The sequence below is a fragment of the Myotis brandtii genome, unplaced genomic scaffold (genome assembly GCF_000412655.1).
Source record: "Myotis brandtii unplaced genomic scaffold, ASM41265v1 scaffold349, whole genome shotgun sequence".
In the NCBI taxonomy this organism is placed as follows: domain Eukaryota; kingdom Metazoa; phylum Chordata; class Mammalia; order Chiroptera; family Vespertilionidae; genus Myotis; species Myotis brandtii.
This window is the reverse complement of record NW_005363427.1, coordinates 831169-844358: the sequence shown is the minus strand read 5'-3', so window position 1 is coordinate 844358 and position 13190 is coordinate 831169.

Sequence of the window (13190 nt, the reverse complement as noted above, 5' to 3'; positions counted from 1 at the left end):
AACACAATTACCTATATCCAAAATGAAAGGGGATATCGTGAGAAATTCTACAGATATTAAAAGGGTAATAAGAGAATGTATAAATAATTTTATTCCATTATATTCAACAACTTGGATGAAATTGAAAAATTAAAAGATACAAAGTATTGAAAACTCATTCAAGAAGAAATAGATAATGTGAAATTCCCTATATCTATATAAAAGAAATTGAATTGATAGTTAAAAACCTTCTCACACAGGAAACTCGAGGCCCAGATAGCTTTACTAGTGAAGTCTACCAAATATTAATAAGAAAGCATTCTCTAGACCAAAAAAAAGGCTAAAGGAGTATATTACTACCAAACAGCACTGCAGGAAATATTAAAGGGAGTGCTTTAAAAAGAAAAAGAAATTGAGAAAGGAATATAGTTATAAGGAAAACCCTATCAATAACAACCTTAAATGTGAATGGATTAAATGCTCCAATCAAAAGACAGAATAACTGAATGGATAAGGAAACATGACCCATATATATGCTTTCTACAAGAGACCCACCTCAGAACAAAAGATTCACACAGACTGAAAGTGAAAGGATGGAAAAAAATTTTCCATGCAACTAAAAGGTTTTTGCACAGCAAAGAAAACCATCAACAAAATAAAAAACAACTCACTGCCCTGACTGGTTTGGCTCAGTGGATAGAGCATCGGCCTGCGGACTGAAGGGTCCCAGGTTCGATTCCAGTCAAGGGCATGTACCTTGGTTGCGGGCACATCCCTGGTAGGAGGTGTGCAGGAGGCAGCTGATCGATGTTTCTCTCTCATCGATGTTTCTAACTCTCTATCCCTCTCCCTTCCTCTCTGTAAAAAATCAGTAAAATATATTTTTTTAAATTGTTTGAAAACAACTCACTGGATGGGAGAACATATTCACCAATGATACATCTGATAAGGGGTTAATATCCAAAATTTATAAAGAACATATGAAACTGGCCGGCGGGCGTGGCTCAGTGGTTGAGCACAGACCTATGAACCAGGTGGTCAAGGTTCTATTCCGGGTCAGGACACATGCCCAGGTTGCAGGCTCAATCCCCAGTAGGGGGCCTGCAAGAGGCAGCTGATTGATGTTTATATCTCTCTCTACTTCTCCCTTCCTCTCTGTAATCAATAAAAATATATTTTTTAAAAAGAGAACATATAAAACTCAACACCAAAAAACAATCTGATTTAAAAACGGGCAAAGGATGTGAATAGATACTTCTTCAAAGAGGACATGCAGATGGCCAATAAATATGAAAAGATGCTCAATGCCAGTAATCATCAGAGAGATGGAAATTAAAAGCACAATGAGATATCACCTCACACCTGCCAGAATAGCTACTATCAATAAATCAACAAACGACAAGTGCTGGTGAGGATGTGGAGAAAAGGGAACCCTCGTGCACTGCTGGTGGGAATTCGGACTGGTGCAGACACTGTGGAGAACAGTATGGAGTTTCCTCAAAAATTGAAAATGGAACTGCCTTATGACCTAGCGATTCTACTGGGAATATATCCAAAGAAACCTGAAACAATAATTGGAAAGAATATATTCACCCTTATTCTCATTGCAGCCTTATTTACAATAGCCAAGATTTTGAAGCAGCCAACGTACTTTTCACTAGATGAGTGGATAAAAAAGCTGTAAAAAAGTAGTATCTCTTACCCTTTGAGACAACATGGAGGGACCTGGAGAGCATTATGCTAAGTGAAATAAGCCAGTCACAGAAAGTCAAGTATCACATGATCTCATATGTGAGGAGGGTGGTAAAATATTAACCAAAGAATGTATATGCATATACGCATAGCCTGTTGACACAGACAATAGTTCGGTGAAGGCTGATACTTCAACCTATGGTAGACAAGTGACCTTCTAAGGATCTTTAAAACTCCATGCCTGTTTGAGGTCAGTACCTGGATCAGGGTGAGCAAGAGGTGTGTCCCCACTGAAACACAGAGGCCACCAGACATGCCACGATACTGTCAGGCTGAGGTAGGGACAGCCCCCACCCTGCTTACCAAGGGATGCTGCAGGGGACACACACCCAACCCTGCTCTCCCCGCACTCACCCCCAGGCCCTTGCCAGGGACAGAGGGCTCCAGCTGGCGGGCTGAGGTGGTGAAGGGGAGGCCAAGTGGGGTTTGGGGTGCCAGGGGCAGGAGAGCAGACTGATGGAAGAGGGGGGACTTCCCTGAGCTGAGGATCCAAGCTCCTTGCACATGCCCCATTGTCCCTTCAGATAGCGTTTCTAAAACACAAACTAAAAAATAAAATCATTACAAATTTGCAGACAGTGGCCACTGAACCCCAGACATGGGGCCCTTCTGAGCATGGGCCCGGTGCCATTGCCTTGGTCACATGCCCATGAAGCAGTGATGGCGAACCTTTTGAGCTCGGCGTGTCAGCATTTTGAAAAGCCCTAACTTAACTCTGGTGCCGTGTCACATATAGAAATGTTTTGATATTTGCAACCATAGTAAAACAAAGACTTATATTTTTGATATTTATTTTATATATTTAAATGCCATTTAACAAAGAAAAATCAACCAAAAAAATGAGTTTGCGTGTCACCTCTGACACGCGTGTCATAGGTTCGCCATCACTGCCATGAAGCCGGCCTTGCCAGCCAACCCTGAAATGGGAGTGTGAAGACAGACCAGCGCAATGGCAACCTATCCAGCCTCCACACTCCCTTAGGAATGGAGTGGGTCCCCTCAACCTTCAGAATCTGCACCTTGATTATTTCTCCAATCTTAACTCTACATGGGACCCCTGCCACAACTCGTAAGTTAGAGTCAAACTGAACGACTAGCAGCTGCTTAGAGCACAAGGTTCTCTCTCACATGCCCTTTGCTCTGCTGGTTTGGGATGCTTCCACCTTTGACTACCTCCCGCACCCCTCCAACCCCCACCCCACCCATGCCACTTGTTTCCCCTCACTAACTTCATCTTTCAGGTGAATACTCTAGATTCGTGGTTGGCAAACTGCGGCTCGAGAGCCACATGCGGCTCTTTGGCCCCTTGAGTGTGGCTCTTTCTAAGCCTTAGGAGTACCCTAATGAAGTTAATAACAATGTACCTACCTATATAGTTTAAGTTTAAAAAATGTGACTCTCAAAAGAAATTTCAGTCGTTGTACTGTTGGTATTTGGCTCTGTTGACTAATGAGTTTGCCGACCACTGCTCTAGATGTCTCAGGCATTCTTCGGTGTTCCATGCCATACTGCGTTGTTGCTGCCTGTAGAAATTAAAGGTAACTGCTACCAGCCTGTTCTCACAATAGCTATAAACTCCAAGAAGACAGAGATGGCATCTTGTTCTCTATCTTTTTTTATGTTTTTTTTCCAATTTATTTCAGAGAGAGGAAGGCAGAGGGAGAGAGAGATAGAAATATCAAGGATGAGAGAATCAGCGATCGGATGCCTCCTGCATGTCCCACACTGGGCATGTGCCCTCACCAGGAATCAAATCATGACCTCCTGATTCATAGGTTGATGCTCAACCACTGAGCCACACCAGCTGGGCTCGCTATGAGATCTTTAGTGCTTGGCAGAGTATTGGCAAGAGTAGGAAACAGTGATACTCATTAAATGGGTGACCAGTTCAAGCTGGAAGACTCACAGTAGGCTGTTGTGAGAAAACCATCTGTCCAAATATCTTATGACTAAACGTTCTGTCATACACAACACCACTTCCTTTTGTGAGATTGTTTATGAATCTGTCAGAAAATATTAAGTGGTTGAAGTTTACAGGCCTGTCTTCAGATGAGTGTTGTGCTATCACCACAGCCTCTTATTTCTTCAGTTGAATTTATATCTTAAACTTTTAACAGAATATCATTTGCTTCAAAGGTATTATGAGAACTGCAGGTGGTGGTGACCCCAGAGTTATGATTCTGAAAGGCCCGTGATGATCAGTGCAGGACTCTGCAAACCCGGCTGTGCACAGGTTGAGGTTCTCTGGGCAAGTCAGCAGATGCTTAAAGGCTTTCGGCTTAGAAACTCTTTAAATATAAAAATAAATAAAATGGACATCAGTTATACCTGCTCCAGCTGAGTTTCTCAGACATAAAAACCTTTCATTTTCTGGGAATCCTAGAGAGTCCACTTGGGATGCACCTGATTTATTTTTCATTGGCTCCTAAGAAATAGATAAAAATGAGGCAACCGAGCAGCACATGGAGGGAAGGGGAGTCGGATGTCTTTGTGCCCATTCCCTTCAGGTCTGGCAGTAGGGAGGGCGCTGCTTTGTGTTCTGAGGTCAGAATTCAGACCCGCAGCAAGAGCTGAAGCAGGCAGCAGTCCTCTGAGCTTCCTGCCATCCGGCTTTCACACTCACGTGGCTTTGCGGCCAACAGTGAAAAGCTAGGTTAGATTTTTCAGATTGTGCCTTGTATGAATTTGCTTGGTGTCTGAAGGCTATTTTGAAACTATACGTAGGCTTCTGGTACTCTTGCAACTTTTAACTTTTAAAAAATATTTTAGCTTGTTCGGTGAGTACAACTTCTGAAATAATTCACTTCTTCTCTTTTTAGATAACAATGTAATTTTTACCCAACAGCAATGTGTTTTTCTTTTAAAGTAAACATTGCCTATAAAGTAAAGAAAACCGTGATCATGGAATTCCCTGGAGGAATAATACATGTTATAGGTGGCCCGGCTGGTGTGCCTCAGTGGTTGAGCATTGACCTTTGAACCAGGAGATCATGGTTCGAGTCCCAGTCAGGGCACATGCCCGGGTTGGGGGTTCGATCTGCAGTAGGGGGTGTGCAGGAGGCAGCCAATCAATGATTGTCTCTCATCATTGATGTTTCTATCTCTCTCTCCCTCTCCCTTCCTCTCTGAATTCAATAAAAAATATTTTTTAAAACAAAACAAAAACAAAAAACATGTTTTAGTTGTTTCACTGACCCAGATGAACATAACTACATGGACAGAGAAACATTTTGTAACTTCCATAGATTATTTTGTTTCTCTAATACTTGTTTATTATTCATGTTTTTAAATGTCTCTCCCTACCTGTAATACTAACTATGAGTCACTAACTACACATGTTGCTTTGAGAACATGAACACAGAGCCATTAAGAGCATGCACAGCCTCTGCAGACAGACTGCCTGGATTCAAGTGTGGACTCCATCCGGATGACTAGCTATGAGCCTCTAGGTCTCTCTGAGCCTTGGTTTTCTCATCTATAAAAGGGGATAGTAATAATACCTACCTCAGGGTTACATGAGTCAATATGTTTATAAAGTACTTATAGCCGTACCTTACATATATTTGGCGCTATAGAAGTATTAGATAGTAAACTCATTATCTTCTAATATATCTCCTTCTCCCTTCTTCTCTGAAATTAATAAAAATATATTTATATGTATAAAAAAAGCCCACTAAAGGTCAGATGTTTTTCTATATGTATACTAGAGGCCTGGTGCACGAAATTTGTATATAGGGGGAGGGTGTGTGTGTCCCTCAGCCCAGCCCGCACCCTCTCCAATCTGGGATCCCTCTCACAATCCAGGACTGCTGACTCCCAACCACTCGCCTGCCTGCCTGCCTGATTGCCCCTAACCACGTCTGCTTGCCAGCCTGATCATCCCCTAACCACTCCCCTGCCAGCCTAATCAATGCCTAACTGCTCCCCTGCTGGCCCAATTGCCCCTAACTGCCCTCCCCTGCCAGCCTGGTCACCCCTAACTGTCCTCCCCTGCAGGCCTGGGCGCCCCTAACTGCCCTCCCTTGCCATCCTGGTTGCCCCTAACTGCCCTCCCCTGCCGGCCTGATCTCCCCTAACCGCTGCCACCCTGCTGTGTGGATCCTGGGTGCAGGATGATATATGATAGATAGATAGATAGATAGATAGATAGATAGATAGATAGATATTGAAGTTGATATACAAGCTGGCCTCCTAAGATTCGGTTTTTAAAAGTTAAAAATAAATAAATAAAAATAGCACTGAAAGTTCACATTGCTTCTCACAAGGGAAACACAATGTCCTGGTTAAAGTAGTGAAATGTGATTAAGAAAGAGTGCCCTGCAATCAATGATTCTCTCTCATTATTGATGTTTCTTTCTCTCTCTCCCTCTCCCTTCCTCTCTGAAATCAATAAAAATATTTTTTTAAAAGACAATGAAATTTTAAAAAAAGAAAGAAAGAAAGGCTGCCCTGCCCATCAATACCCTGTTTGTTCATCTCTGACTCTAAATGGCAGCGCCACACGGTGGTGGAAATCTGTTCCTGCACCTCAGTCACCTTAACTCTCCTTAGTCCTGATCACCACGCAGAAGCTCCTCACACAGCAGGACAGCAGGATTCAGCTCTGTCTCCATTCCCCAGGGCCAGCCTTCCAGCTGTTTCGGACTCAGTACAGGAGCGCACTACTGGAGAAGTCATCTGGCCTGGTCCTGGAAGGACTGTCACTGAGGGCTGGGCCTCTTTTTCAGAGGACACAACTTCAGTGAGGAAGGAGATGTTAATGAACCAATGTGGGAGGCAGGCAGGGCACAGGACTGACAAGCCTGCGGTTGAGCAACGACCTATGAACCAGGAGGTCACGGTTCGATTCCTGATCCGGGCACATGCCCTGGTTGTGGGCTCGATCCCCAGTATGGGGTATGCAGGAGGCAGCAGATCAATGATCCTCTCTCATCATTGATGTTTCTCTCTCTCTCCGTTCCTCTCTGAAATCAATAAAAAATATATATTTTTGAAAAGACTGAGAAGTGTGAAGTCAGCTTCCTGAGTACTTCCAGGGCTGGCCAGTGAACAGGTATCTGCTTATGGCTAAGGCTGGAGATCTAACAAAGAATTGCAGAGAAGGAGATGGAGGGACCCTTGTTCCTGATGCAAAATTTCCTGCTCCCTCCCAGAAGTCTACCGGGACTAGGTCACCAGAAGTAAAAATTGGCTTTGCCAAGTTAAATGAGAGCTCATGACATTTTTCTCCTGGGCTTGCCTCTCACTGGCTTAATTAAAAGAAACCCCACAAATACCTCTTCCACAAGGATCTAGTTCTGCATGTGTGCTGAGCAGCTGTTTGGTTCTTCCACTAGAGAAAAAAAATATTGCCCTGACCGGTTTGGCTCAGTGGATAGAGCGTCGGCCTGTGGACTCAAGGGTCCCAGGTTCGATTCCGGTCAAGGGCATGTACCTTGGTTGCAGGCACATCCCCAGTAGGGGGTGTGCAGGAGGCAGCTGATCAATGTTTCTCTCTCAATGATGTTTCTAACTCTCTATCCCTCTTCCCTTCTTCTCTTTAAAAAAAAATCAATAAAATATATTTTTAAAATAAAATATTTAAGCTACAATAGGACACACTATAGTAAAAATAATAGCTTTTCTCAATTCTAAGTAAAATCAACATTTCAGAAAGAGGTCCACATTTTTCCTGAACTTTATATACCCAGTGTCATATCACTGCATTCCTCACCCTGCCCTCAGGATCAAATTATTCCTATTTGATGGGGCTTTAGACGCACTAAACAAGTTTCCTAGATTCATATTACTATTTTATGTAAACATCTGCTAGTAATTTTGGCAAATAAAAATCGCTGGAATCTTCGATGTACTTTTCTCTCTTTTATTTATGCTATTCCTTCTAAGCTGGGAGGTCCTTGTTGCCTGCATGTGCCAGATGCCGGGTGACCCCATAAGACTGAAAGTTGCTTCAGCACTGTCATTATAGCACACAACTGACCCTTTCAAAATAGCTCTCTGTCACCAAGAATGCTCCTACACCTGATACTGGATAACTTGTTTACATACTATTTTCCAGAGTCAATCCCAGTCCAACTCCACTCGTGTCACATTTTACAGCCAGCACATGGAGTTCAAAGATTGTCGCTCTACTGGGTCTGCCCTAGAATCAGGGATCTTCTTCATCACTGGTCAGACCAAGACAAGCTGCTCAGGTTGTTCCATCATAGCACTCGGGTCTGCTCCCACACTAGGGATTATCCAGGGGTACGCTTACCACGTGAGGAGTTCCATTCTTAAGGAAACATCTGTTCCTTAAAGTTCTCAAAGAGAAAGATAATGAGGCACAAGCTTATATCTTCTAAGACAGTGGTTCTCAACCTTCTGGCCCTTTAAATACAGTTCCTCATGTTGTGACCCAACCATAAAATTATTTTTGTTGCTACTTCATAACTGTAATGTTGCTACTGTTATGAATCATAATGGAAATATCTGGTATGCAGGATGGTCTTAGGCGACCCCTGTGAAAGGGTCATTTGACTGCCAAAGGGGTCGCGACCCACAGGTTGAGAACCGCTGTTCTAAGATATGATTATGGTGATGAGTTTTTATATGCCCATGTTTATCCAAATAATTTAACAGATATGCAGTAGTAGAACATCATATTCCAGCATGATTGAAGTAATTAGCTAATATCCTAGAAATCATTTTTTGGCTACTCTTTAAGAAAAGAACTGACTGCTAATTCTCTCTCTGACTTCTAACCACTAAACCATTTGTCCAAGGTTGTCAGCTGAATGAATGTAGAAAATGTTCCATTTGGAGAGGTCAAGGTTAAAACATAATTCAGCATCAGATTTACTCAGCTCTAGTGTAGAATTATCTGTTCCTACTTTTCTTAACTCTTGCCAGAAGAAGCAAAAAAAAAGTGATATTCTAGTTATTTCATTTTAGTTATATTCAGAGGAAGGGCGAGTTAAGAATGTATCTGACATCCAGTAGCGAATCAGCCAGAACAATGCCTAGCACATAGTAGGTGCTTAATGAGTATTTGATATTGAAACCATCTACTTAGTGACAGAAAATTTAGTGGCAGACATGGCATCGGGATGCTGAGCCCAGAGTGTGCCTTCTGCTGCTTTAGGCACTCTGTTCTCACACATTGGTTTATTTTTACAGGCACGCATTTAAATAAATGTTTTCATCTATCATTTTAACATCCAGCCAACTGTGCATAATGTTTAATGACATCCTATTAACAAAGAAACACTTTTAGAAGAACCACAGGGAAGTAACAACTGCTGCTTTTCTCCCCGGCACCTGCTAGAAGGTTTCTTGATGGGGCAAATTGGACAACACTGCTTGCTCACTTCCAGTGCCCACAGACTGTATCAGGAGGCAAGTATCCTTTGCCATAGCTTGCCCCTCAAAGTGATAGGCCTGGCTTTAGGTATGGTGAAAACAAGACATCGATAACACCATCTGTACCTCTGATTGGCTGCTCATGACCTGAAGACTCCCTATCAGGAACTTTTCCTTAAGTTAAGCATTTCTCTTTCCTCTCTCCTCTCTCTCTCTCTCTCTCTCTCTCTCACTCTCACTCTCGCTCTCGCTCTCCCCTCTAGAACCGGTATGCGCAGCAGACAGTAAAGTACAAAAGAGGACAGGACAAAATTGACCAAACATAGGAAGGTTTGCTCACAGAATTGATCTGCTTCACTGTGGGTGTGTAGTGGCCCCGATGGTAGTTAAAGCAAGGGTTCAGTTTTGGAACTGACAGGGGAATAAATAGAATTTGGGGGACCAGCTAGAGTTGTAAGAAATATGAATCGTGCTCTGTTAACCGTGACTGTCTTGTTCTGATTAAAGAAAGCGCATTCTAACCTGGCTGGGAGTTGCAAGCAGGACCTAGGAGCTCACCTGAAAATGAGGCCCATCCTCCCCACCCGGGAACTGCCTACTGTCATGGAAAGATGAACAACCTTGTTGCAGAAACCAGAGGCGCCAGCCCTTTGCACACCCCCAGCCTTTGCATACCCCCAGCCCGCATTGCCTGTAAACTGCCCAATTTGTATACCCATTCTTTTTTTTTATAATATTTATTATTCTTTTTCTGGTTTTTAAAAGTAATACAAGTTCACTGTAGAAATTACAGAAAATCATGTAGAGGGAAAGCAAAATCATACCAAATCTTACTATCCAAGATTAACCATAGTTAAAATTTTTAATTATAATTTTTACAACCCTCCCACCCCTACCTCCACAAACAGGCACACTATCCCTCACCTCACACTTACTGGTACTCATAGGAGGAGGTTCTTGTGCGAGTAGATCATAAATTCTCTCATTTCCTCTCCTTTCTGGAGATGTCTGCTTGGGAATGTGATTTGGATTAAAGTACATAGAAGGTGTGTGTGTGTGTGTGTGTATGTTTAAAAGCTGCTTCAGGTTCTCAGTGTAGCCATCAATCAACAGACAACTCTGCAAAGGCTCCTGTTTCTCATGGTAAGACAAGGGGCCTTCCCTTCAGCAGATCCATCCAAAGTGGGCTGTGAGTTCTTTTTAAGATTTCACTGCCATTGAGTGATGCAGAGTGTTTCTTCTTAGTCATCCAAAAGCATACTTACACACAAACACACACATGCCATAAATGCATGCACACACACAGGCAAACCCAATTAATATTTAACTCTCAAATACAGTAAAGGTTGGAACTACATTATAGAAGAAAACCATTTTCCAATATGCAAGATAATATTTACTAACCCTGCCATGCTAAATGGGAATAGCTTTACATTTTTTTTGTGCAGAGGTATGTCAGTCACTTCCTCTTCCCCTCAGTGTATACCCATTCTCATCTCTTTTGCCTACTTCCCCTTGTAATTTTCGTCCTTCTACCCAATTTAAGCAGCTGGCTTATGGGGGGTAGAGAGCAGATGTTTGTGGCTGACCTGCTCTCTCCCTGCTGCCGGCAGGATTGGAATAAATGCTCATATAGGATTCAACCCTGTCTCTGCTGAGTTGGCTCAAGTTGTGACAGGCAGCCCAGACCCATTGATTGTCCGGTTCCAAAGCTGGTAGACGCACCTGGTGGAACATTTGACTGCAGCTTTAGTTGTTTCCGTAGAGTCAGGGGCTGGTGGGGGTGGTGTGAGTGTGGGCACGTGGAGGCTAAGGATCTCTGTACATCTCTGGCGGAGCCCACTAAGAATGAGGACTACCTCACAGCCCCATTGGGTGGAATTGCTTCCAGGAACTTCCAACATCAACTGACGTGGTTCACTCACTGTAGAGTAACACACGATTGACAATGAGAACAATCTTTCCAGGTCCTTGCTCACTCATCAGGAGAGTAGCTTCTCCACTTCATAGATTTAGAGACATGATCCTCTACAAGGTTTGAAGCAAACCACACACTTTCAATCTTTGCAATTCTCAAATTCTCCAACGTTAGTTCAGCACTCAAGGGAGTCAGTTGGCTGTGGAGAGAGAAAGCGAGAGCCTTTCTTGCGGGGGCGGGGGGGGGAGCCCCAAATGACAATAGAGCTTTCCAGAATGAGAAACCATAGTTGAAACATGGGTTTGGAGCTCAATCCAGGCCTCTGCTGATGTGCGGATGCAGAAACAACATCCAGAATTCCTGACATGGCAACTGCTTTTGTTCCCAAACCAATAGTGAGTGCTGTCCAACTTTGTGGGAGAGTTAGCCTGGGCATCACTGGAAAAGGAAAAATCTACAAACATTTTGCTGGGCTTGAAAGATGGGGTTTTGGCAATGGAAGATTTGGTTCCAGCAAGAAAAAATAAATTGCTCATTTTTCTGTCATCTCACAGGAACTCTGAGAATTCTGGAGTCCTGTTTGGTACTGGGAGATTTTAAACAAAGCCAAAACCTTCCTCCACCTGAATCTGGTGATAGAGGACTGGTTGGTTCCAAATGACACAGAAACTCTTGTCCTTGTCTTTAAAAATATGCTTCTTTCGCTGAGATAAGGTTCAATATGTACAGTTAGGTCACTTATCCTTCTTTTAGAGGTTTTGGTAATGGCTGTGATCTCACTGATAATAACTATGTAGAGTCGTATTTTTCTAAAGATACTTTAAGTAAAAAGTGTCCAGTATCAAGTAAGTTTGTGAAATGCTGCTGGTGCAGCCACTATGGAAGACAGTATGGAGTTTCCTCAAAAAACTAAAAATGGAACTCCCATTTGACCCTGTGATTGTCATCTTTCTCAGCGCTCCCTTCCACATATCTGTGGGAATATGGACTTGGAGCAGAAGCTACTCTTAGGGAGACTCATTATTCATGCAAATTGAGCTGAGAAACCCACACCTTACCACTTATTCGATGACCACATTGCTTTAAGGAATGTCCAGAAATGGCACTTCTCCGTGGCACTCTTGGCAGAGCTCCTGTAACACTGTCTTTCAAGAAGCAACCAAACCTGTTTTTAAAAGCAGCGTCACTTAGGAAGTAGAGTAATAAACACACATCGAGGAAATGTCTAGCATTTTTGTACACTAATCAATATAGTCAGCAATAAGAAAAACAGGGCAGCTTCCCTGACACTTGCTGGGAAGAACATTCATTCTGGACATTGATCAAAATTAAAGAAAAGTACAATGAAACTATGGCTATATTTAGACAACTTTATGACCTAATAACATTTTTAATGTTATTAGGTAATATTTTTTCAGTGCTCTTACTTTTCCAAACTACCAGTTAAAAATATATATTCATTCAAGGAGACATATGTAATGCTCTTTGTAATACTTTAAGCAATAAAAAATAAAATAAAATAAATAAAATAAAATATGTTTCCATTGATTTCAGAGAGGAAGGGAGAGGAAGAGATAGAAGCATCAATGATGAGAGAGAATCATGGATCAGCTGCCTCCTGCACACCCCACACTGGGGATGGAGCCCACAACCTGGGCATGTGCCCTCACTAGGAATCGAACTGTGACCTCCGGGTTCATAGGTTGATGCTCAAACACTGAGCCACACCAGCTGGGCTACTTTTTAAATTTTTCAATTACATTTTACTTTCTTTTTTTTACAGGTTACTTTCAATATTATTTTGTATTAGTGACAGGTGTACAGCATAGTGGTTAGACAACGATATACTTTCCAAAGTAATCCCTGGGATATTTCCAGTACCCACCTGGCACCTACATAGTTATTACAACATTATTGACTATATTCTCGCTGCTGTAATTTACATTCTTGTGACTATTTTGTACCCTAATCCCTCCACCTCTTTCACCTGGTCCCCGCCCACCTCTCCTCTGGTAACCACCAGTCCACTTATTGTGTCTATTAGTCTGTTTCAGTTTTGTTTGTTTTTTATTTTGTTCTTTAAATTCCACATATAAAGAATTCATATGGTATTTGTCTTTGACATCATTTACATTTTAAATAGCAAATTAAAGGCTGAGAGATGGGCATCATTAAGAATCCTGCATGATGGGCAAAGGAC